This window comes from Nuphar pumila, chromosome 5 (genome assembly GCF_984573655.1).
Source record: "Nuphar pumila chromosome 5, dmNupPumi1.hap1.1, whole genome shotgun sequence".
In the NCBI taxonomy this organism is placed as follows: domain Eukaryota; kingdom Viridiplantae; phylum Streptophyta; class Magnoliopsida; order Nymphaeales; family Nymphaeaceae; genus Nuphar; species Nuphar pumila.
This window is the reverse complement of record NC_143253.1, coordinates 50,688,588-50,713,950: the sequence shown is the minus strand read 5'-3', so window position 1 is coordinate 50,713,950 and position 25,363 is coordinate 50,688,588. Positions and strand designations below refer to the sequence as shown.

Here is a 25,363-nt window from a genome sequence, read left to right as displayed (position 1 = left end):
AGTTTTCTCTTAAACCTATGTAATGGAAAGGCTTCGACTACGTCGCCCTAGGTGGTACATATGTTCAATCCTTTTCTTTGGTATTTGAAATGACTTGGATATTCTCCGATTTAAAACACAAAACATTGAAATTTCTATATAAATATTGGGATTTTTTTATGAGAAACTGATATCCCTCTCATCGTAGTGGTACTATCAGACATGCATGACATGTTAGTACTACGATGATTAGATAAGATGTTTATAATAACCTCGTAGCGCAAAAATGCATGATGATTAAAAGAAAATAATATAAATGGTGATATCACCTTCACAATCAAGATGCTCGATTTGGTTTGAAAGACCATAGTGTGTAGAATGGGTCATCAGTTAGAACTTGACATACCCATTCTTCTCTTTGATTCCGTCAAGAGACATGATGGGATGATATATAAACTTTGATGGACAAGTTGTTAACAACTACGCTCCTCGAGTAACAATGACCCGGTGTCCCCGGTCATGAGACAACAAAAAATTATCTTAGGTGGTAAATCCCATGGACTTCTACAGAAGTTTGAATGCATCCCTTGTCATGTATGCCTTTGAAAAATTCTCTCTCGGTTACTAGTTGTCCCCTTAAGAGCATACTCAGTTAGTTATCCGGAGTATCAAAATACATAGAATAACAAACCCTCGGGCAGTCTCAGTTGTTTCTATGTTTCTCCTGTGTGTACCCTCATGATAGTTAATATCAAAACAAGATAATCATGTTCATTTTACTTATTCTGAATTGCATATCATGAAAGGAATACCACATATATTAGTTTTGTTCTGAATTTTGATATTTATGCACCTAACGATTTTTTATAAGTCTGACCCATTTTATGGGGTACAAGTGATGATTAAGTCAGTACGACAAGCGATGACGTGATGATATCAAGATCTCACTCTTTCTCTGAAGTTTCACTTCTAAAGACATTTTGTAATTTGGTACAAGGGTTTCTTTGAAATTCTACTTTTTGTGTAAACTTTAATTATTTAAAAGTCTTGTTTTGAATCTATATGGTTTCAATGATTGTATAGAGATACAAATCTATCGTGTAAAGGAAAGTTTGCCAGTAATGTGCCCAAGATCCATTGACTTGTTATTTCAAACATCATTTTCTACTAAACTGCCATTTTAAAATCTAAAAAAGGATTGATTACACATTTTCCAAATTTTTCCTAAAAAGTTACAAGTTTGGGATTTGGGGGTGTTATAATCCCAGCCAACATGTTAGTTTGTTTACAACTGAAAGCACACTAGTGCATTAAAGAATTGTATTTAGGGGAGCCATCGTTGGGAGTGGCACCCATTCACAGAATCCCAATCATCTCCGTCGATTGAAATCATGTTTTTGGAAGGACCCATAGCACTTTTCAGTCAATATCATATGATAGCTTAACAATTGGGATATTAAGACAAAAGAAATGACTAATAAGATTTTGAATATCAAGATTTTCCCAATAAGAGGGTCCAACCAATAATATTTTCTGTATATTAGAATAATTTTAGTATGGAAGATGTAAGAGTTGATGAAAGGAACTTTAGTCCTGCAGATCCTCCCACAAAGTAAGAAAATACATAGTATGCGAGTGCCACTACCTGGGAAGAATCAAGATGCTAACTTTACCTAGAACTGAGATGTTAAAAGCAAGAACACATATCAGTAGACACCATGGATGAAAAGAGTGTTGGCATAGGTGCATGACGTTTTCCTTAGTCTATCGATGCCCACGATAAGCCCAGGTCGTCAAGTCGATGGTGAGCAAGACCTTTAACCCAAATAAGAGAAAGAGGACACCTTGGTTGCCCTCGTCAATCAACTATGTCTCATTTTATAGTGGGGAGTTACATACATGGCATTCATGTAAGTGAACCTTTCACATGTCATATTGAATGTGAACTCTTCACATTCACATAACCCCCTCCCCACTAACTCTTCACTAATGCCTTCATTAGTGTCTTGTGTCAAACTGGGTCACTCAAGGTTGGACCCAATCTGAAATGTTCATCATTCTCTCACTTGACCCATTGACACAAAATTGATGTTTTTTACCGTTATCTTGATCCAATTTTTATGTGGGTTCACATGTTATCCGGTATCACAAAAATAAACCATATGAGTCATAGAGATGAACACATTTGTATGAAATATAATATTTTTATGCACTACAATATAATTCATTTTCAGTGTTTTAGCATGTTAAGATTACCTTTATGAATAAGTTGGTCTCTAACTCATTCTATTGGTCCTTTAATATTGTTATTCTGCTATTCTTTCTACCCAAATAAGAGATCCTTTATGCAGAATCAACAATATACAAAGCCATAGAAAATTAATTTAGCTCTACAAATGTAATCACATATATGTATTGGCATACATCAGAAGGAATAAAACATACTCATCCCCTTTATATGTTGGGAATATAATTTCGGTGACAGCCCTTTAGTAAGGGGATCCACATTCATTTTTTTCGTGCCAATTGTATCAATACACACTAGATGATTCTTAGTCATTTATTTAACAATGCAATACTTTAACTCCATGTATCAACACAAGGTTGAACTATTGTTGTTATTTAAGAATGACACAACTTCATTATCACAAAAGATCTTTAATGGTCTTTCAAGAGTCCACAGTCCCAAGACCCATAATAAAGTTTTTTATCCAAATGGCCTGAGATGAAGTCTCATATAGAGCAATGAATTTTGTCGCCATGTTATGAGCAACAGTTGTAGATTGTTTTCTGCTTCTTCATGAGATGATGCTACCTGCCAGTAGGAAGATGTATCCAGTAGTAGACTTTTTATTGTCGAGACATTCTTCCAAGTCTACATCAGAGTATCCAATGACCTCTAGGTGGTCAACCTTTTTGTAGGTCAACATATAGTTATTCATTCTTTGCAAATAGCGTATGACCTTCTTTGTTGTCTTCCAGTGTGCAATGCCTGAATTAGATTGATATCTACCAAGTATTCCCACAACAAATATGATATCTAGTCGTGTGCAGGTTTACGCGTACTGCAAACTCTCAACCACTGAAGCATATACGACAGTTGTCATCTGAGTCTTTTCACTATCATCCTTAAGATAGTTCTTTTTGGTCAATGTATCCCCTTTCACTATGGGTGCCAATCTAGGAGAACAATTCTCTATCTCATATCTTTTAAGAACCTTTGGGTATGCTCGATGACTTGTCTAGAGCTGGACGAAATGAACAAAAAGAACTGAACAAAACATTGGTTTTGTTCATTCCGTAACAACTATTCCAAGTCCAACATTTGTTTGGACCGTACTCAAATGCTATGTTCCAAATGTTCATTGTTTGATGATGACGTGCAAACAACTAACTTGGATAGTCATGGATAATGGGTTGAATTACTTCGTTTTGGATCGTATGACCCGATCCATCCACCATTTTACATGTTTTAACAAGTTTATCATGGTTTTTTGCCCAGATATGGATCCAATTATAAAATTATATCTAAAATCATGAATTTTCCCCATGAATATGGATTTGAAATTTGATTTTTGCCCCAAATATGGATCTCGAATTGAATTTTTGCCCCAAATATGGATTTTTGCCTCGAATATGGATCTCGAATTCGATATTTGCCATGAATATATATTTTTGCATCAAATCTGAATCTTGAATTGGATTTTTTCCCCGAATATATGTTATGCTCTCTCTCTCTTCTTTAGAGAATGGGCTGCTATAATGTACTATGATTCGATCTAGAACAAGTTTAATTTTAGATCTTATGATGACGTTTTAAGAGTTTAAAACAAAAGTTTATCAAAGGAAGTTAAAGATGACATAGTTTGCTTTGCTTTTCTATATTTCAACAAATAAATATTACTTAAGTCTCTTCATGGCGGGACCCGATCCATCCACCATTTTACATGTTTTAACAAGTTAAAGATGAAACTTATTTCGCAGAGATGAATCAATATGCACATAACATGTACAACCAAAAACACGCAGCTCACCATAAGAGGGATGTTGTCCAAATAAAACGTAATAAAGAGATTTTCGATCCAGAAGAACCATAGGAAGACGATTTGTGACATGAACAGATGTGTGAAAAACTTCTGTCTAAAGACTAATGGGCATAATACTGCCATGTAACATGCTCATCACTCGACAATATGCCTGTGTTTCCTCTCCGCAACCCCATTTTGTTGAGGGCTATGGGGACAAGAAACATGCTGACTTATTCTCTTATCCCGAAGAAAGGCAATAAACTCGTTCGATGAATACTCACCTCCACCATCACATTGTAAGTGCACAATATCACAAGAAAATTTTGTTTTGACCATTGAATGAAATTCCCGAAATATTTGGAAAACTTCATGCTTGTGTTTCAAGAAATATATCCAAGTACAGCGGGAATAAGAATCAATAAAAATAACATAATAACGACTGCCAGAGAGAGAAGGAATAGGTGTGGGCCCCAAACAAAGGAACAAACAATTTCAAATGGCTTTGAAGCTCTTTTATTAATAATATGAAAAGGGAGAACATGACTTTTGCAGAGTTCACAAGATGAACATTTTTTTATTCTCTAAAAAGGAACATAAACTAGACTCTGGAAGAAGACCATCAGAGACAAGACTTTCAACGAAACCCCAACTACAATGTCTCAAGCAACTATGCCAGATATTTGGCTTATTACAATGAGATGAATTAAAAACTTCCAATGGAATAAAAGACAAAGGCTCTGAAGATGAAGACATTGAAGAATGCTTGGACGACTTCAACTGGAGAACTGGAACTGAGGGAATCTCCTTGAAGACATACATGTTTCCCCGTCGCTCCCCCTTAGTGAACGTCTCCTTCGTTCGTAGATCCTTAATATAAACAGAAGAGGGAGTAAATTCGACTGAAGAATTCATATCGTCAACAAGTTTAGCTACAGAGACAGTGTTCTTTTTAATATTAGGAGCAAGAAGAACATTGGACAAGTGAAGTGTGGACTTTGACATAAGAATATGTGCACTGCCGGTATGGCTAATGGAGTGACAAGTTCCATCTCCTGTAACTATACTACCTTTTTCTAGATAAGGCAATAAGTGAGATAACTTACCCGCATTACCCGTGACATGTGTGGTAGCACCGGAATCAACGTACCATTCTCCTTGTTCATTTTGCTTGATCGTCATCTGTGATAATGCTGATAGCAAAAGTTGTTGCACATCTGTAGATGGCGCTTTCGTGTCTACAGTAGTAGCTGACTTATTCTCAATTTTGTTTATTTCCCCTTGTTCTACAGATTAAACCAACAATCAGCTTTCACATGTCCTCTTTTGTTACATAAGAAGCAAGTGGGCACTCTCCTCTGATTCTTTGCATTAAAAACACCTGAAAAATTAAGTGTAGGTAAGATACCATGTCCTCCTTGCCCAAAACGTCTGCGGCCTCGGCCTCCTTGATGCCCTCCATTTCCTCGTCCAAAACCTACAGAAGTGTCTATGGCCAAGACTGAATGAGAACGAGCTGATTCATTTCCTTTTGCCCTTACCATCTCATGCTGGAGAAGTTTCGCTTGAAGGTCGTCAAAGGTGGGAAAGTTGGAAAGGCAGGACAAAGCTGTGGTAAACATGTCAAAATCAGGGCCCAATCCATTGAGAAGTTGTTGAACTTTATCTTTATCTAAAATAACACTTTCAATAACCGTCAATTGGTCAATAATACTCTTCAAGCGGCCTATGTATTCCATAACAGTCATGAAGCCTTTCTTCAAACTTTGAAACTCATTTTTTAAGTACATAACTCAGGCTTCTGATATTTGAGAGTATGTCTGAGACAACTTACTCCATAGATCTGCCACAGTGCAATCTTCTGAAATAGTAGCCAACACTTCTTAGGCGAGTGTTGATGTAATATAAGCAACCAAAGACTGATCTCGTTTCCTCCAAACTGTATACTCTGGATTCTTAATAGATTTAGTAATTGTGTCACCCTGCTCATCCTTGGTTTTCTATAAAAGAAGACATGGTGGTACATGAACAAAACCATCCAGATGTTCATCGAGATCTTAACTCCGTATAAACGGAAGTATTTGTCTCTTCCAGGTCAAGAAATTAGAATGAGTAAGTTTTTCCGTAATGAGCTGATTCAAGAAATTTGCAGAGGGACCGGATGACGAAGATGACGAGGAGTAATCCATATCAATGGGACAACGAGTAAGCAAACAAGACGAATGAAGAGAAATAAACTGATTTAAGATCACTTAATCAATCAACAGAGCTTCAATAAAACATGTACCTGTGCTATCAATACCTTAAAAGGATTTTTTTTTGAATTAACGTGCAGATTGTAAACTATTATAATCTGCCTATAGACGTTGCACATAAAGCACTAATTTGAAAGAATTGAGATTGACATGCAGATTGTAAACTCCCTCTTTAAATTGAGATTGACGTGCAGAAGGAAAGCAAAAGAAAAACTGATATGCATGTCTGACAACAATAAGAAAGAATGAAAAGAAAAACTGATATGCACATCCAGTAATATGGAAACAAAAGTTTCATAATCACAGAAAGAAACTGATATGCACGTCTGACAGCAATAAGAAAGAATGAAAATAGAAACTGATATGCACGTCCAGCAATATGAAAAAAAAAATCACAACCACAGAAAGAAAATGAATCAGAGAGTTGGAAGCTGCAATCGTTGATGTTAAGGAAAGTTGTAGATGGTGAAGAGTACTATGAAGAAGAAGGAGATGAAGACATTAATGCTGCAGTCGTTAATGATGAGGAGTACTATGAAGAAGAAGAGTGAACGAGCACTAGAGTTAGAAGGAAAGAGGAAGAGATAGAACGACTGGAAAGAGGAAGAGTAAAAACCTGTTTCTTCAGATCTTGCTGGAGTCAAAAACTCCTTTTTCAGATCTCGCTGAACACGCTTCTGGTAGGGTTCCGTAACCTGGCTCTAGCTTTGATACCATGTAAAACTTCATGAGGGATCTGTTCAGCCTGCACAAGAAACAGAAAGCAGAGAAAAGGGAGAGAGAGGGAGATACACAATGGTTGGGGCGACTAATATTTTTCACACCACCGAACCCTAATCTCTTATCATTAAATAACCTTTACAAAGATGGAGACTAAAATATTACACCATAACACTTATATTACATGTGTCATTAATGAGAAAAATGTCAACTGCATAATTAAAAGAATAGACATATGTATGGATCTGGATCCAGATTCAAATCCATGTGCATGCTCTATTTTAACAATATCAACTTACCCTAATATTCTTATATAGGAAAATAACATACTTAGACAGAAAAATAAAGCATAGCAGCATATTGATTTAGGTTACTATCCTATTGATGAATTCTGCCATGACAATGTTTTGATGTTTATGCTCCTTACATACATTCTCACCAGCAGTAGACAAGAGAATAGAGATGAAGATGAAAGAAAGGTTGGGTTAATAAAATAAAGAGAAAGAATGATAAATTCTAAAATGGAAATTAGATCATTGACTGCACATCACCAATCACAAGCCAATACCTCATGAGAAATTAGATCAAAAGAAATTGTTTTAATTGCAATGCCACTCATGCTAAATAACACAATGTTGTAGATGGAGGGAATTTGCAGTGTAGAAAATATATCTTCAAACATAAAATTTTCTACAAGATGAATCCAATAAAACTCCATAAATTTTTAAAAGATATTTACCAGTTTCAATGAAACCAATGAGCCAACCAGAATGAAAAATGGTTATCTCCAAAAACCATAAAATAAATTAACATGTTTATTATCCCCAAAACAAGCAAAGATTAAAGAAATCAACCAAAATGAAAAATGGGCATCTTTTTATAAACTAATAACCATTGAAATAGATCAAACATCAAGATGGTTATCTCCCAAATCTAAGAGAAACCAAGTAAATAGATGAAACTAGAAGAGGACTATATCTAAGAACTTATTGAAATAAGCAGTATGATATCTATAAACAGAACATAGCTATCTCTAAAACTAACAGGAAACAAAGAAATTTAACAAAATGAAAGATGGGCGTCTCTAGAAACTACCGAAAGCAAGGAAATCTACCGAAACAGAAGATGGGTATCTCTAAAACTAGCATACATACAACAAAAAATGACAAAACAATAAGATGGACAACTGAGAACTAGAATAAACAAAACAAATGGATCAAACAGAACATGAGCATCTCTAAAAAACAACCAGAAAACAATGAAATCTATTGAAACAGAAGATTGGTATCTCCAAAAACACCAACACTAGATACCTGTTGCACGTCTACACATTGATTAATCAAAGAGCAAAAACCAGCAAAACAGAAAGCCAGAGATAGAACGAAGCTGCGTCAGAGATCGGATCCACGCTTACCACTGGCCAGACCATTCTCTGCGAATTCCTTCTCTAGGGCTCGATCGATGATATCCATAAAGTTGTCCTCCTTCGTTGTGGCGTTGCTCCGGGTGTTCGACTAATCCTCAAAGATGAAAGAGCGACAGACAAAGGCAGACGTGGAAGAGAAGGAAAGTAGGAGGAGGAGGAAGACGAGGAGAAAGGAGAGGGAAACAAAGGCAGATCACTAGGGGGGGTTGTGAGGGGGTTGCGGAGGGCAATGGGGCTCAAGGAGGCATGCCCATCAAGATGAAATGAATGTTCCCCTCGTTCCTGTTACTTTTGAAACAGGGGGAAGGTGGAATGAAAATATTAAGTGTATAAGGACACGGCGGATGCGCGAAACGTCATTCGCCATGTCCAACGTTTGTTGAAAATCACCGTTCCCCAGTGAGATTTTTGTTTGAATCACACTAGGAACAATGCATCAAACATACCCTTAAGGATATAAGATTTCTAAGAGAGGCTAATGACACCCTTAGTTCTATCACAACAGATCTTAATTCCAAGGACATATGCGGCCTCACTCATGTTCTTCATGTCAAAATGAGAAAAAAAACTTTTGTCCCATATAATATGCTTAAATCATTAGTTGCAAGAAGAATATTATCTACATATAAAACTAGAATTATGAACTTACTCCCACTAGCCTTAAGGTATATGCACTGATCAATAATATTTTCAGTGAATCCAAAGTTTAAAATTACCTGATTGAACTTTTTATACTACTGGTGGGAGGCTTGTTTAAGTCCATAAATTAATTTCTTTAATTTGCAAACAAAATGATTCAAGCCATCTACACTGAAACTAGAAAGTTGTTGCATATATGCCTCTTCTTCCAGATCCTCATTTAAGAAAGCAATTTTTACATTCATTTGATGTAACTCTAAATCAAAATGAGCTACGAGGGTCATGATTATCCTCAACGATTCTTTAGTTGAGACAAGAGAAAAAGTATCATTATAATCAATGCCCTCCATTTGTGTGAAACCCTTTACAACGAGTTTAGCCTTGTACCTCTCCACTTGCCCTTTGGAGTCTATCTTGATCTTAAAAACCTACTTACAACTAACATGTCTTACTACATTGGGTCGAGGTATAAGATCCCACACTTGGTTCTTTGTCATATAGTCAAGCTCTTCGTTTATGGCATTGATTCAATGTGTTAATTTTTCACTTTCAATGGCTTCTGCAAAAGTAAAAGGATCATTATCAATGTATATGAAATCATTGAAATCTTACAAATACACCATATAGTTTGGATGAATAGCAAATTTCTTGGTCCTCATGGACCTTCGTATAAGTACATGTGGTTCAAAATGAACCTCTGCATCCAGTTGTTGTATATCCTCATCAATAACTTATTTTATTTGAGACTGGCGTTCACTGACTGAATTTTCTCTAGCATTATCCAAAGGGACAATGATAGGAAAAACTGGGTCTTTTTCCTTCGTAGGTATGAAACCTAAATCTTGCATTTTCTTAAATTCAAAACTTTGAGATGAATCTATCCCAATAAATCTATTTTCATGAAATCTTGCTTTATTTGTTTCCACTATCTGTGTTGTATGAGATTAATAATAAAACCTAAAGCCCTTTGATCTTTTTAAATAACCAATACAAAATCCACTAATCATCCTAGGATTAAAGGTTTTTATATGTGGGTTATACAATTTAGATTCAGCTGGACATCCCCATATGCACATATATGACAAAGAAGGTTTTCTACTAGTCCATAACTCGTAAAGAATCTTTTGGACAGCCTTCGTAAGAACCTTATTCAAAATATGCACTACTGTCCTAAGAGCTTCACCCTACAAGGTCAAGGGAATGTTTGAGTGATTCAACATCGCTCGAACAATTTATTTAAATGTATGATTTTTTCTTTTAGCTACACCATTCTGATAAACACTACTAGACATGATATATTGAGGTGCAATACCTTCTTATTTTAGAAACCATGTTAATGGTCCATTTTTCCATCTCAGTTAAATAACCATAATATTCGCCACCTCTATCAAACCTAACCACTTTAATAACTTCACTGATTTGTTTATCTACTTCTTTTTTGAAGTTCTTAAAAACCCAAAAAACTTTAGATTTTTCAAGTAATAAGTAGAGATACATATACCGTGAGTAATCATCTATAAAAGTGACAAAATATTTTTTACCCGTGTAACACGAGAAAAAGGCTCGCAAGCATCTGTATGCATGATCTCTAATTTTTTATTGTTATATTTGACATATTTTGTATATGTATTAGATTGCTTAGCCTTTATGAAGTCAACACATAGTTCTGTATCTGTAAAATCAAGAGATCCGAGAATTTCTTATTTCACACGTCTTTGGACTATCTCTTTCGAGATGTGTCCCAACCTTCGATGTCAAAGCAAATATAATTGATCCTCCTTAAGGTCATATTTATTGTTAATCATTGTGTTTTCAACAAAGTGAGATTCTCGAATTTAGAATTTAGTTTTCAAGCGATACAAACCATCACACACGTATGCAAAACCTATAAAAATAATTTTTTTAACAATAATAAGCTACACGTTTTCAAATCTAAAAATAAAAAAAACTTATTAAGTTTTGAAATCGAAATAAGGTTCTGACTATAGGATGAAACATAAAATTATCAACTAAATCCAAAATAAATTTTGATTCCAACACAACTCTGCAAGTCTCAACGTTCTTGACATGCGAACGTATCTTATTTTTTAAGAAGATGCTTTTTTCATACTCTGTTGGTTCCATTTTGTTCAAAAATGACTGCAAAGAGTTGGCAATGTGCACTGTGGCACCAAAATCAATCCACCAACTATGCAATGAAAAATGAATGACTTATTACCTTTATTCTTGAGCCATTTTTTATACATCAGGCAATCCACCTTATGTTTCATCTTCTTACAGAAGAAACATTTTATAGAAGAACCTCCTACCTGAGATTTGGATTTCGCTTGAGAGTTTGAACTCTCCTCAGAGATTTTCTTCTTGTTCTTCTTCTTGAAGAAACTTTTCTTTGCCCCGACCTATGTTTTTCCTGATGAGAGGTCATATGTGCACTCGACACCCTCTCACCCTTCAGTCTTTCCTCCTCTTCAACACACTTGGTAAAGAGGTCATTAAAAGACCACTCATTGTTATGTGTATTGTATGGGATCTTAAAGGGTCCATATTCAATAGGCAACGAGGTCAAACCTAGATGGACCAAAAAGGCGTTTGAAATAACGGACTTCATGTCATTCAGCTGAGATGCAATGTTTCTCATATCTAAGATGTACTGTCAGACTATCACCAGAAATTTTATAGATGCTAACTTGGACATTAGTGTATTGACCCTAGTCTTATTAGATCTGACGAACTGAGCCTAAATAGCTCCCAACAATTCCTTCATTGTCCTACATTGGGGGATGACACCTCGAATGTTCTTATCCACTCAAGATTACAAAAGCAACAAGCTAAGTTTATTTGAGCATTCACACTTCTGAGAGGTAGCTTTCTGTTTGGCTGTACTCTGCTCTGTAAGAGCGAAAGGTTTGTCAATCCTAAGAGCTAAATCTAGGTTCATGTAAACCAAAGTGAATAATACTAATTTTTTTAATCCAAGAAATTGGATCTATCTAACATGTGAATGTTACTTGAATAGTCAATAATAAAAGAACCTTGTACAAGAAATGAAAGAAAAAGACCTTATAATTGCAGAAACGAGACTCATGTTAAACAAGTAAAAACTAATATCCTTTATTATTTATCTTTTCTAAGACGGGCATAATTGGGTCATTATCATTACACTTTGGTGAAAAATAGAATACCCATAATTGATTCGTCTCCTCAATTCAAAAGGAATTGACTTCAATTGGTGAAACTAACTGATCATCTAACCAGAGATAATTTAGCACTGTACTTTCGGGTACAAACATGCTTCATGGGCTGGTATACACATATACTATTACACCTTATGTGAATTTGAAATACAATGACCTACCTTTGGGTAGAATCATTGTTTCATAAAGTCACACACAATCATAATACTAAATCTTAACACAGTCCAAAGAATCCTCAATCAACACAACTCAGATCACTTTGGTGATTGCATAAGTAAGTTAATCGAGATATTTTACTGTAAACATATTCGTATTATAGAGCATGCCCATGCACACATGATAATGCATGTATATGTTAAAATACATGTACTCACACACACACACACACACACACACACACACACATATATATATATATATATATATATATATATATATATATATATATATATATATATATATATATATATATATATAGTGTGTGTGTGTGTGTGTGTGATACCCGATAGGGGTATTTATATCATTTTACATAGTTACACAGTTGTTTTTAGAAAATAACTATTTATTTTTTTTGTTTATTTAATTTTTTGTATTTTGTATTTTTTTGTTGTTTATTTCACGCATATGGGGGCCCCACATAGTTGGGGCCTCCAATGGTCACAAATGTGACCGTTGGGGGCTCTCAACATCTCTATGGAGAGCCCCCTTTTGGCCTCTCCCTTTCTCTCCTTTTTCAACCTCTCTTGGTGTATAAATAGGGGTTGCTCCCCTTGTATTAGGTATGCCTTTCAAGGTTCTCTTCAATAAAGATTCTATTATTTTTGTGTAGCCTTTTTAGGCTTTTATATTGTTCCTTTGTGGACCCCTTGTTTGTATGCCACAGTGCTTGTCCATTATTAGACTTTGTGAATGCTTGTGCATTATTGGGTTACACTTCCGCCTATTTCCTTACATGGTATCAGAGCTTGGTCTCTAGAAGAATAGCTCGTGTGTTGCTTCATCACGATGGTCGCCTCAAAAAGCATGCCACTTAAAGTTTGAATTCAAAGAAAGAATTTACCCAATATGTATTGCATACTTTTTAACAGGTATCTCTTGTATTATTTATCCCATGCATTATGCATGAGAAAACACTTATTTTCTTGATTATTATATATATATATATATAATTATATATGGATACTTTTGTTATTTCCTTTGGATTCTCTAATTTAAATATTTATGGTATGCATTTGAAAATGTATTTAAAATATAGTAGCCTCTTGCTAAATATGTTAAAAATGAGCAGTTCTTTAAATAAATTATTAAATCTTGTGTGTAAGCATATCTCTATAAAATAATTTTTTTTTAATTATGCATATTGTCATAGAAATTATATTTTACAAGAATATATAGTCTTGCTTTAAATCTTAAAGATTATGATTTTCATATTGATAATTCTCTTGTTACATGCATTTGGTTTTATCATAATAATTATTGGCAATCATTATGAATTTTATGATTTCCTTAAAAATTTTAAGAAATTTATAAGAAGTACACCTTGTGTCATCATGTTTTCTTTAATATCGTGGATATCTTTGCATACTTATGATTTCAACGATTCTCTCATTTTTCATTCAATAATATTCTTCTTTTGCTTTTTAGCATTTAACCCTTAGTAGGTTTTTGTGTATTTTGCACTTTATGTGCTTGAGAGATTTGGTTCTTTATGAAATCCTCTTGTGTTATCCCTTGTAATTTGTATTTCCACATATCTCATTACAATGGTTAACTTTAAGATATTTTTCTCATTATGCAAAACTAGATCTTTGAAAAACATTCTCGATTGATTATGCTTGAGAATGATCTTAAATATTTGTGACGTGACTTTTATATAGAAAGTATATCTTGTATTAGATGCTTTAAATGCATTTTTGTTAACTTCTTTTTCTCTAAAAAAAAAATGTGTCATAGTCACACAAAATTAGATTACATTATGAATTATGTTTGGTATAATTTCATAGCTTCTATATAATCTATGTGGCAATGAGTTATTAGATCATCTTATTGCTTCAAGTATTCATGATTGGTAGTAATTATGTCCACTTTTGAGAGTAATAAAAGGTTCTTCTAAAAACTTTATATATATATATATATATTATTTCCTTAATATATTACATGTTTTGTTTGTCTCATAGTAGATTTTTTATTTAAAAGAATTCTTTTTAAGATAATATGTTCTTGTCTTCTCTTTAAAATTATTAGATCTTTTGTATATAACGTTCTCTAGTGCATCTATTCCTTGATCGAAATTGACTATATTAAGCATGATTCATGTTTATTCAAAAGATTGTCATGAGACATATTGTTATGCATATGATTGCACTTTTCTAAGATTGGTCATCTACCGTTATTGATTTATTTAATTTGAAATTATCTTTTCATATCGGTTCCTTTTATGAATTCACCTATTTGGAAAATGATTTCCGTGAGTGTTTATTGCCTTTTATGGCATTTGTGTTGTCCATCACAGACTTTTATATGAAGCATCTATCTTCTTAGCCTTATTATTGTTGAATCAGAGATGTTTGTTGGGGTGAGTTATGTGCACCTCGTTTTATGTTATTTTAGATTGTCAACTTGTATTTTGACTCTAACTGACAGTTATGGGATCTCTGATTGTGAGTGTATTGTATCACTCCTTTGTTTTTTGGCCATCAACTTTATTATGGATGCTTTTAATTATGTGTATCTGTATGACTATCTATTCCTTGAAACCATGGTGTTTTGAAATGTAGTCTAAATTGATATTTTTTTAAATTGCATTAGTGTTTTTATTACAAGCCTTCTTACCTCGGGTGTCTTCTCTTTTTTATGCCTCTTATCTAAGTGTCGTTATATGTAGACAAGAGATGTTTCACACTTTCACGTGTGATTTTTAGCCCATTGGTGGCTTTGTACTCTTGCTCTAGTAGTTGATACACCTGTTTTAAGTGTTATTATATGTAGACAAGAGATGTTGATTCACACCTTCGTGTGTGGTTTTTAGCCCATGGTTGGCTTTGTACTCTTGCTCTAGTAGTTAATACACTTGATTTTGAGTGTCACTATATATAGACAAGAGACATTTGTTCACACTTTCGTGGGTGATTGTTAGCCCTTTGTTGGCTTTGTGCACTTGTTCTAATCGTTGATACACTCATTTTAAGTGTCATTATATGTAGAGAAGAGATGTTTTTACACACCTTCGTGTGTGTCTTTTACCCTTTAGTGGTATGTTGTTTATGCTCTTGGTATAATCGCTGATACACTTGATATTTGAGGTACTGATGCTCTAATATACTCATTCAAATGTTTGAGAATTTTTTCAAAATTGTCTAACTCATCTTCTCTTCTATGAGAAATGATTGATTGAAATAATTTCATACATCTTGCATTGCATTATTAAAGTTTGCAAAATATCACTCCTTGATATTTTGATATTTATGAGAATGTAATTTTTCACAAATTGGTGTTGATTTACAAATTTCATTTCTCATTCCTTATATGAGTTTTTAAAATCTCTCTTTGCAAAATACCACTTCTTGATACTTGTGGGATTTTTTAAATTTGTCATCTTCCGCAAATTGGTTTTGACTTGCTTATATCATTCCCTTTGTTCTTTAATTAATCTCTTCAAATTTTTACTACTTGTTCCTTTCGTGTATGGAAAAATATTTATCAATAAAAATTCATGCATTTCATTGATATATATATATATATATACATATATATATATAGTCCTCTATACTTAAAATCACTCTAGGATGGGTGAGTGAATTATGCTTTTAATTGACTATTGTGTCCACATTGTGGTATGCATAAATTTAATTAACTCATCTTTGATAAAAGTTGTTATCTTTTCATTTGATGTTTCATGTGCATGATTCACATAATTATATGCATAATGTTCTTCTTGTGCCTTTTTGCACACTTCACACATTAAGAACTTAGTGTTCTTGTGCATATAGTCTCTTTGAAGACTTCTTTATATTTGTACTCCTTTGTGAGTATTTCATTGTGCCTTTGTGCACTTAGTCTCATTGAGATTCTTGTGGGTTAAATGAGTCATCTTTGGACTTGTTTTTGTTGAAGATATTTTCACATCAAAGTCTTTTTTCGAACTTGATGTTCTTTTAGTCTTGAAGGCATTTTCACATGGTGCATACTCAATCCTTCTTAAACATTTTTTGTTATGAATAAATTGTTATTTATTTCGAGTTTTCTTCCATTTACACCCTTTCAAGGGTCATGCTTGTAGTGTCTCTAATAAACACATATTTGTGAGTTGTTTGCGCATTCGTGGAAAATCACCATTTCATTACACTTTTTTTAGAGATTTATATGTTTTTTTTTAAAGACCATTATTTCATTTAAGATCATTTTTATGCATAATTGTGCATCCTTTCTTAATAAATTATATGTCCTTTAAATAATCAATTTTTTTTATAATCAATGTTATGATTTCTTGATAAATAAGTTGATTATGGTTTAATTTCATCATTGAGGGATGTTCCTCTTGTCTTTCTTAATATTTAATGATTTAAAAAGTAATTACTATTTTGTTTAAACCATGTTATTCTTGCTTTACAATATATTGTTGATTAAATTTTTACAACTCTTGGGCTAGAGTATTTTTCTTATGAACGTGGAGTCTTCTTTTGGTTTGTTTTTTTCTATGCAGGATCTTTAAGATGTGATACCTTTGATACATCATGGAGATAATCAATGAAGGTACTTGGGGATGATTACCAATGAAGCCTTTTTTTTTTAAGACTTATATTTGCAAGAATTTTTTGAGATGTTATAAAGGTAGAGATTTTCCTTGAAGACTTGGACTTCTTCCCAAGATTTTTTTTATTTCCAAACTTTCGGGATAATTTTTCCCGTAAAGTTTGAGGGGGGGGGAGGTGTTAAAATACATGTACTTGTATACACACACACACACACACACACACACACACACACACACACACACACACACACACACACACACACACACACACACACACACATATATATATATATATATGTGTGTGTGTGTGTGCAATGCCCGATATGGGTATTTATGTCATTTTACATAGTTATATAGTTGTTTTTAGAAAACAACTATTTATTTTTTTATTTTTTTTTATTTTTTTTGTTGTTCTTTATTTCACGCATGTGGGGGTCCCACATATAGCCGTTGGGGCCTCCAACGGTCACAAATGTGACCGTTGGGGGCTCCCAACATCAATATGGGGAGCTCCCTTTTGGCCTCTCTTTTTTCAACCTCTCTTGGTGTATAAATAGGGGTTGCTCCCCTTGTATTAGGTATGCCTTTCAAGGCTCTCTTCAATAAAGATTTCATTATTTTTGTGTTGCCTTTTTAGGGTTTTATATTGTCGCTTTGTGGACCTCTTGTTTGTACGCCATAGTGCTTGTCCATTATTGAACTTTGTGAATACTTGTGCATTCTTGGGTTACTATTTCGCCTATTTCCTTACGGTATATTCATGATAAAATATGTATTATGTCATAAAATAATACAAACTCATGCTTTAACTTATATGCATAAATAAATTTTGATAAAAACACATCATATATGTCATTAATTTAGTTATAATTCATGGTTACATATCATGTATAACTTAAATAACACAATCTCAGAATAGTCGAACCGGTTCAGAACATGTAAAAAGCTTATAAACCCTTAAACTTGAATAAGAAAAATCTTTGTTCCTTCACAAAATTCATGTAACATGGTCTCTACATTCAGGAACTGGTGAAAAACCGACAAGAACCAGTAAAAAGGGCTCTGAACTGGTCTCAGAACACTCTATATCGGTTACAAAACTGATTCAGTCCTTTATAAGTTTAAATAATACATGAACCTTATTTCAAACCTAATCTGATTATATTCGGATCTAGATCCAGTTCTAATGGATCTCGGGTCAGATCTCCTGATCCATATCCAGTCTGAATCCAGACACATTAATTACTAGTTCACAGGTTGGATCCCACGATCCAGACCCAGACTCAATCCATAAAGAATCTGGGTCAAATCCAGATCTTAGGTTCATTCTGGATCGGTTAGACCCAAACCTAGAAACCCAAATAGGTCCAGACCGGATTCGCCTGGTCCCTTAATGGATCTGGGTCAAGATACCTAGATCATCTCAGACTAGGTTCAGATTGGGCCAACCACCAGGTTAGGGTACCTGATCCACTCGGACGAAGGCACCTGAAACACTCGATGGTTTTCAGTTTCTGAGATACCGAAGGCTTTCAAATTTTCAAAAATTGAAAGCCACTATGAGCATCATTAAAATCTCGCCCCCCTCCCTCCCTGTTTCAATTGACGACTACCATCATCGGTGGTTCCGTCGGCGACGACAACCCACCCTCCCTCGACGGCAGACACCCTCTGCAAGCAATGCCGACGAAGGTAAGGGGAAACTCTCCTTTTTTTTTACATTCACCATTGATTGCTGTCACCACCTCCGACAGGTCATAACCCAATGTTGACATTCTTAAACCCAAAACTGAGATGTTAAAAGCAAGAACACATACCGATAGATGCCATTGATTGTTGTCAGCCTATCGACACCCACGATGAGCCCAGGTCGTTAAGTCAATGGTGAGTAAGACCTTAAACCCAAATAAGAGAAAGATGATACCTTGGTTGCCCTCGTTAAGCAACCATGCCTCATTTTATAGTGGGAGGAGAGTGAGGGATTACATACATGACATTCATGTATGTGAACCCTTCACATGTCATATTGAATATGAACTTTTCACATTCACGTAACGCTCTCCCCACTAACTCCCTACTAATGATTTCATTAATGCCTTGTGTCAAATCAAGTCACTCGGGTTGGACTGGATCAGAAATGTCCAACAAAAGACTCGTTAATAAGAAGAAAGTAAAGCGATTAGGGCCTTAAGTCTAACATATTCACTATAATAGCGGCAAAATGTATAACATAATTCTATTGTTTGGAGAAATTATCAGCCAAAAGGACAAAAAGGTGTGAGCTAAGGAGTTATATATCCTAGTCAAGGAAACTGATATATTGTCCATATAAAAACGGTAAACCTTATCTCTCTCTCAACCAACACTGCCTAGCGCAGGTTACAAAGATGAAAAACATTTTGTTTTACATCCTGCCAGATTTAATAAGATAAAATCCCATGAAATCATTTTGTTAATGGTATGTTGGTTGTACATGGTGATGATTGTTTACATCTCACAGCACATGATGCTGGTACAATAATCATCGTGCATGATGATGGCAGCACAAGTATGAAGAATGCGATAATGAAGAGATATATAACAATAATGGTGGCTAAACGGACGATTATACAAAGGTTGTTATACATGAAAGCTGAAGCAGGAAACGAAAAAAAAAAAAAACAATATAAAAATTGAATGAGAATAAAAATGGAACCCAAATAAAAACTAAAATAAAAAGGATTATTCTTAAATTTTTATCATTTTTTAGAGTAAAAATTAAAATTTTAACAAAATCTAAAAGTGATGATTGCCAATTTAGAGCAAGCATACGAAAGTGAGTGAAAAGTGTGAAAGAAAACACATAAAAAACATGAAAAATAAAGTGAGAAAACATATAAGAAGAATAGATGAAGCGTGTGAAAAGGATAGGAGAAGCATGGGAGATCAATATTCTTATCAAATTTTAGAAGAGCAGAGTATCACACTTTTGAAGCGAGTTTCCAAGAAGCCAACTTCCCACCTATCTAAGAAGCTTTCAATAAAAAAAGTCATAGATAGGATGTAACCGTGAAAGATCATTGAAGCGTAGATGGTACCCACCTTGCTGCCTACTAATCCCAATGTGAACGGCAGTCTAGGAAACATATAAGAAGCAAATTCAGAGAAAGTTCATCAGCTTAACAGACATGACCAAAGAACTAGACAAAATTTCAACTGACTGAAAATCGTTTCTTCTGTACACTCAGCATGTCAGGTTATTAGAATCTGATTAAAAAATTGATAGACAGGGAACAAGGAAGAATAAATTGCATTAGAAAAAAATCCCATCTACCTCTAGTGATGACGTGGGAAGCTGATTCTTGGGACCTTTGAGTGCAAAAAACGACCCAATAATCAATACACATCCAAGGGTGAAACATAGTGCAAATTTTTGAGAAATTAGCACAAACACTGGAAGGTACATTGTGAAAGCAATGAAAATGAAGAAAACTCCAGTGTGAGAAAATCCCAAAGAACATGAGAGATTTTCCAGATGTCACAGTGGTAGCAGCAGATTGTAGGTTGCCAGGTAAATCACGTACTCCTTTCGAAACCCTAGAATAGCAGCAGAAAACAATCATGTTAGCCAACGTCTCGGCTACCAATATTATCAACAGAAGAATTTACCGTCTACCCACAGAGGACTTGGATAAAATAGTCTGACCCATGGAAGCCCAACAAAAGGGGGAAAAGTAATCAACTTAGCCACATATACCAACTTAGCTTAGGCATTGAAGACCTGACTTGAATCTATTCATCCACAAAACAGTGCAATGTGCACAAGCCAGTAGACTGACATAAGGCCTGAAAACTTCACTAGTTCTTTTACGGGCCTAACTAATTATGCTAGTGGCTCTAAGGTGATCAAGAGCATGAAAGAAGACACATAAATGACTCGTGATCATTTTAGATATGTATATTCTTGTAAATAGTAGTCTTAGGAGCACATAAAAGTTATAGCTTAAAAATGAAGTTCATTCTATTTTCCACCGACACTCTTAGTCTTAAATTTATAAACACATTTGCATCCCACTACATTTTTTTCAAGGTGATAGTTTTCCAAGCTCCCAAGTTTGCATTGGTTACAAAGCACTCAATTATTCAGCCATTGTCCTTTGTCATTCTTCTTTGAAAACTACCTCTGCATAAGAACTCGGCTCGACATAAGAATGGATTAGGACTAGAAATGCAGGATGCTTTGAAGAGAAAGTCTCATAAGAAGCAAAAGTGAGAGGAACCGAAACACGAAAACTACAACTTACCTCAATAGTAGGAGAGGCGACTTGAATTGCATCAACATAATCAACTGGGAGAGAATCAGAATTGGTTTGTATTCAATTTCTTTCTACTCTGCTCTTTCCAAAAAGGTTATAGTCACAATTTGCATCCGCTTTTCTCCAATTTAAGAAACTGGTGCACTGTGAGATATTGGAAGAAAAATAGAAACAGAAGCTAAGCTGATTTCAGAAATTAGGAGAAGATCTTAACAAAAACAATGGAGTGCAGCCATGTGTGTATGGTCAAGGGGCATGTTTGAAGTGACTTCTGAAAAAGTAGACTAAAGTTTTACTGGGGTGAACATAAAATTCCAGCGACTTGACTTTATAGTCAGGCCATCAGTCACGTTTAATATACAGCATGAGAAGTAATCTAGTTAACATCAATAATATCAGATAAAGAAGGTGGCAGCTAAAGCTCACAAAACTCCGTTCATGTACAAAGTGATTCAAAATCATCTGGGCAATATGGGTAGCTTAAGCTGACCAGCATACCCATGTCAAGGCTGGTGCTGGTTTCTTTTGGGTGTTGCTACACAGACATATTGTAGGTTGCCAGGTAAATCATGTACTCCTTTTGAAACCCTAGAATAGCAGCAGAAAACAATCATGTTAGCCAACGTCTCGGCTACCAATATTATCAACAGAAGAATTTACCGTCTACCCACAGAGGACTTAGATAAAATAGTCTGACCCATGGAAGCCCAACAAAAGGGGAAAAGTAATCAACTTAGCCACATATACCAACTTAGCTTAGGCATTGAAGACCTGACTTGAATCTATTCATCCACAAAACAGTGCAATGTGCACAAGTCAGTAGACTGGCATAAGGCCTGAAAACTTCACTAGTTCTTTTACGGGACTAACTAATTATGCTAGTGGCTCTAAGGCGATCAAGAGCATGAAAGAAGACACATAAATGGCCCGTGATCATTTTAGATATGTATATTCTTGTAAATAGTAGTCTTAGGAGCCTAATCCAACATATGAATCACACCTAAAAGTTATAGCTTAAAAATGAAGTTCATTCTATTTTCCACCGACACTCTTAGTCTTAAATTTATAAACACATTTGCATCCCACTACATTTTTTCAAGGTGATAGTTTTCCAAGCTCCCAAGTTTGCATTGGTTACAAAGCACTCAATTATTCAGCCATTGTCCTTTGTCATTCTTCTTTGAAAACTACCTCTGCATAAGAACTCGGCTCGACATAAGAATGGATTAGGACTAGAAATGCAGGATGCTTTGAAGAGAAAGTCTCATAAGAAGCAAAAGTGAGAGGAACCGAAACACGAAAACTACAACTTACCTCAATAGTAGGAGAGGCGACTTGAATTGCATCAACATAATCAACTGGGAGAGAATCAGAATTGGTTTGTATTCAATTTCTTTCTACTCTGCTCTTTCCAAAAAGGTTATAGTCACAATTCGCATCCGCTTTTCTTCAATTTAAGAAACTGGTGCACTGTGAGATATTGGAAGAAAAATAGAAACAGAAGCTAAGCTGATTTCAGAAATTAGGAGAAGATCTGAACAAAAACAATGGAGTGCAGCCATGTGTGTATGGTCAAGGGGCATGTTTGAAGTGACTTCTGAAAAAGTAGACTAAAGTTTTACTGGGGTGAACATAAAATTCCAGCGACTTGACTTTATAGTCAGGCCATCAGTCACGTTTAATATACAGCATGAGAAGTAATCTAGTTAACATCAATAATATCAGATAAAGAAGGTGGCAGCTAAAGCTCACAAAACTCGGTTCATGTACAAAGTGATTCAAAATCATCTGGGCAATATGGGCACCTGCTGCGATGGGAGATGAAAGTTTGTAGAGGGAAATTGCTCGATGAAAGGGCGGATGAAGACTAGAAATTTTAGACGGGACTCTATTATAGTGTTAGTATGGAATACGCAGCACTGGTTAACTTCATAGTATCACGTAATTTTATTCCAGAATTAGGTAATTCGCTATCAGATTCAACGCATCCTAGCCAAACATTCTACTTTTATGGCCACACATACAGAGCTTCAGAAGCCAAGTAAACGAAGATCGCAAACTATGCGCCACTTCTGTGTTTTTGCATCTGAATCTTGAGCTTTTGGGCGAGAAGATGAAAGAATTGGAGTATTTTCTGATAGGAACTGCCATTGTGCGTATGGTGAAGGCCCTAAGACAATCATTAATCCCATTTTTAAGAGAGAAGCTTGAAATTCAGATATACTGATTGAAGAACACTTCATATTCCAACAAAATCCTCACAAAGTTCGAACGAAAATGAACACGTACCAATAAATAGGAAGAAAAGAGAATAATTATAAATAAATAGGCAAAAATAGAAGAGAAAAATCAAACAGTACAAATAAATGAGAAAAAAAACCCAGAAAACAGAGGAAAGAATTTATTCTGATCAAATTCACATCAATGAAAGAAAAATTATTTAAAAAAAAAAAAGATCAAACATTAAATAGAAAGAGAATCAAAGCCACGAACACTAAATCCACTCAACGCAACATCTCAAACCCCAAAAGAAAATAAAAACCCCGAATTCACACACCAAAATTCCCCCAAAGCAAAACAAGAGGAAAGGAAGAATCTCGATCCGTTCTTACACATTGAACGTGCCGGCGACCTTATCGTTGGCGGTCCGGACGGCGGACTCGAGATCGAACCCAAGGACCGACGACCGAGACGCGGGGTAGGAGTTCCAGTCGGAGAGGAGAGAAGCGGGCTTCTGCTGCTGCTCGGCGGGGCTGCTTTCCCCGCCGCCCCCCATGAACCACGACCGGGCAGCCTCTTGCATGCCGGAGAAAAGTTTTCCGCTTTCCAGGGAAACAGAAGAAGGGATTGATTTTTAGAACTAAACGACGGAAAACTTATTAGGGTTTTGGAGGACCGACGATTAGAGCTAGGGTTTTAGGGGAGGCAGAGCCTCGGGGAAGACGAAATCCTCGCCGTTTGTGCCGGAATTTCGACGATCGTGATGGGAGGAGTTTCCGGGAGCCGTGACTGTGGCATCCGGTTGCTTCGGGGGTGCTGCTTTCAGAGTTTGAAGATGGAAAATAATGTGTTTGACATCTGAAGTGAGTTTAAAGAGTAAGCACCAATGCTGCGCCTCAAAGATTACAAAGTTTTCGCATCCCAAAAATCAACTTAACGTGCAAGTTTTACGGCTTGCAGATCCACACGGTTTCCTTGACTTGTGGGTGTTTTATGGTTAAAGTATGGCTACCTTTTCAAGAAATGGGTTTAAGAATTCATAATTTTAGGCCGGAGATCTCGCATCGAACCACGACAACAGGGTGCACGTAAGGCTGCACAAGTAGGGCTGGTAACGAGACAAACAGTCCTCTTCAGAGAAACATTCCTGAGCATCTGCAAAAGTCTCTTCTGTATCCATGTCATTAAAATTCATTGTGTATCAAATGAAAATATAGAAGCTGCATCCGCTTGTCCTGATTGTTTCAACCTGCACAGGACCACATGATCTTGATATTCAAATTATTGTCATTAAATTATCATCAGAAAGCTGCAGAAATTTCTATTGATGTTCAAACTTTCTACTTGGTCGGGGATCAATTCATTGGAAGGGGTTAACACAAGGAATATGGATGTGCACTATATACAATCATGCATGCATATACCACTCAGCCGAGAACCACAAATCCATGCTTTTCATCTCTATATCAACCTCAAAACCAGCATAAATTGGCAGTTAGGATGATCCTAAACAAGCAAGTCATGGCTACCAGCAGTGAGGGACTCCTGAATGTACTAATCTAACTTGTTTAGCAAGAACAGAGCATGGAGAAAAACATACTTGAACTTCAATTGGTAAACTTGATGGTTACATATGATAACAGAAAATGCAGATGTACCATATACTTACAATTGCTTAGGATGCGTCAGAGTGAAATTTACAGACTAATATAAAATGCACAGCTATTTTTAAGAAAGAATTGTTGAACATTTTTTGTTTGGATTCAATCCTAAGTATGACCAGGTTTGACACTAATGAAGGCTTTAGTAGAGCATTAGCGAGGAATTAGTTTCACATTCAATATGGCATGTGAAGGG

At 35.3% G+C, this 25,363-nt stretch overlaps 1 pseudogene; it reads right to left on the bottom strand.

The window, feature by feature from the left end:
• Positions 1–1,519: 1,519 nt before the first annotated feature.
• Positions 1,520–24,325, bottom strand: LOC149837570 (uncharacterized; annotated as a pseudogene).
• Between the last annotated feature and the right edge of the window lie 1,038 nt (positions 24,326–25,363).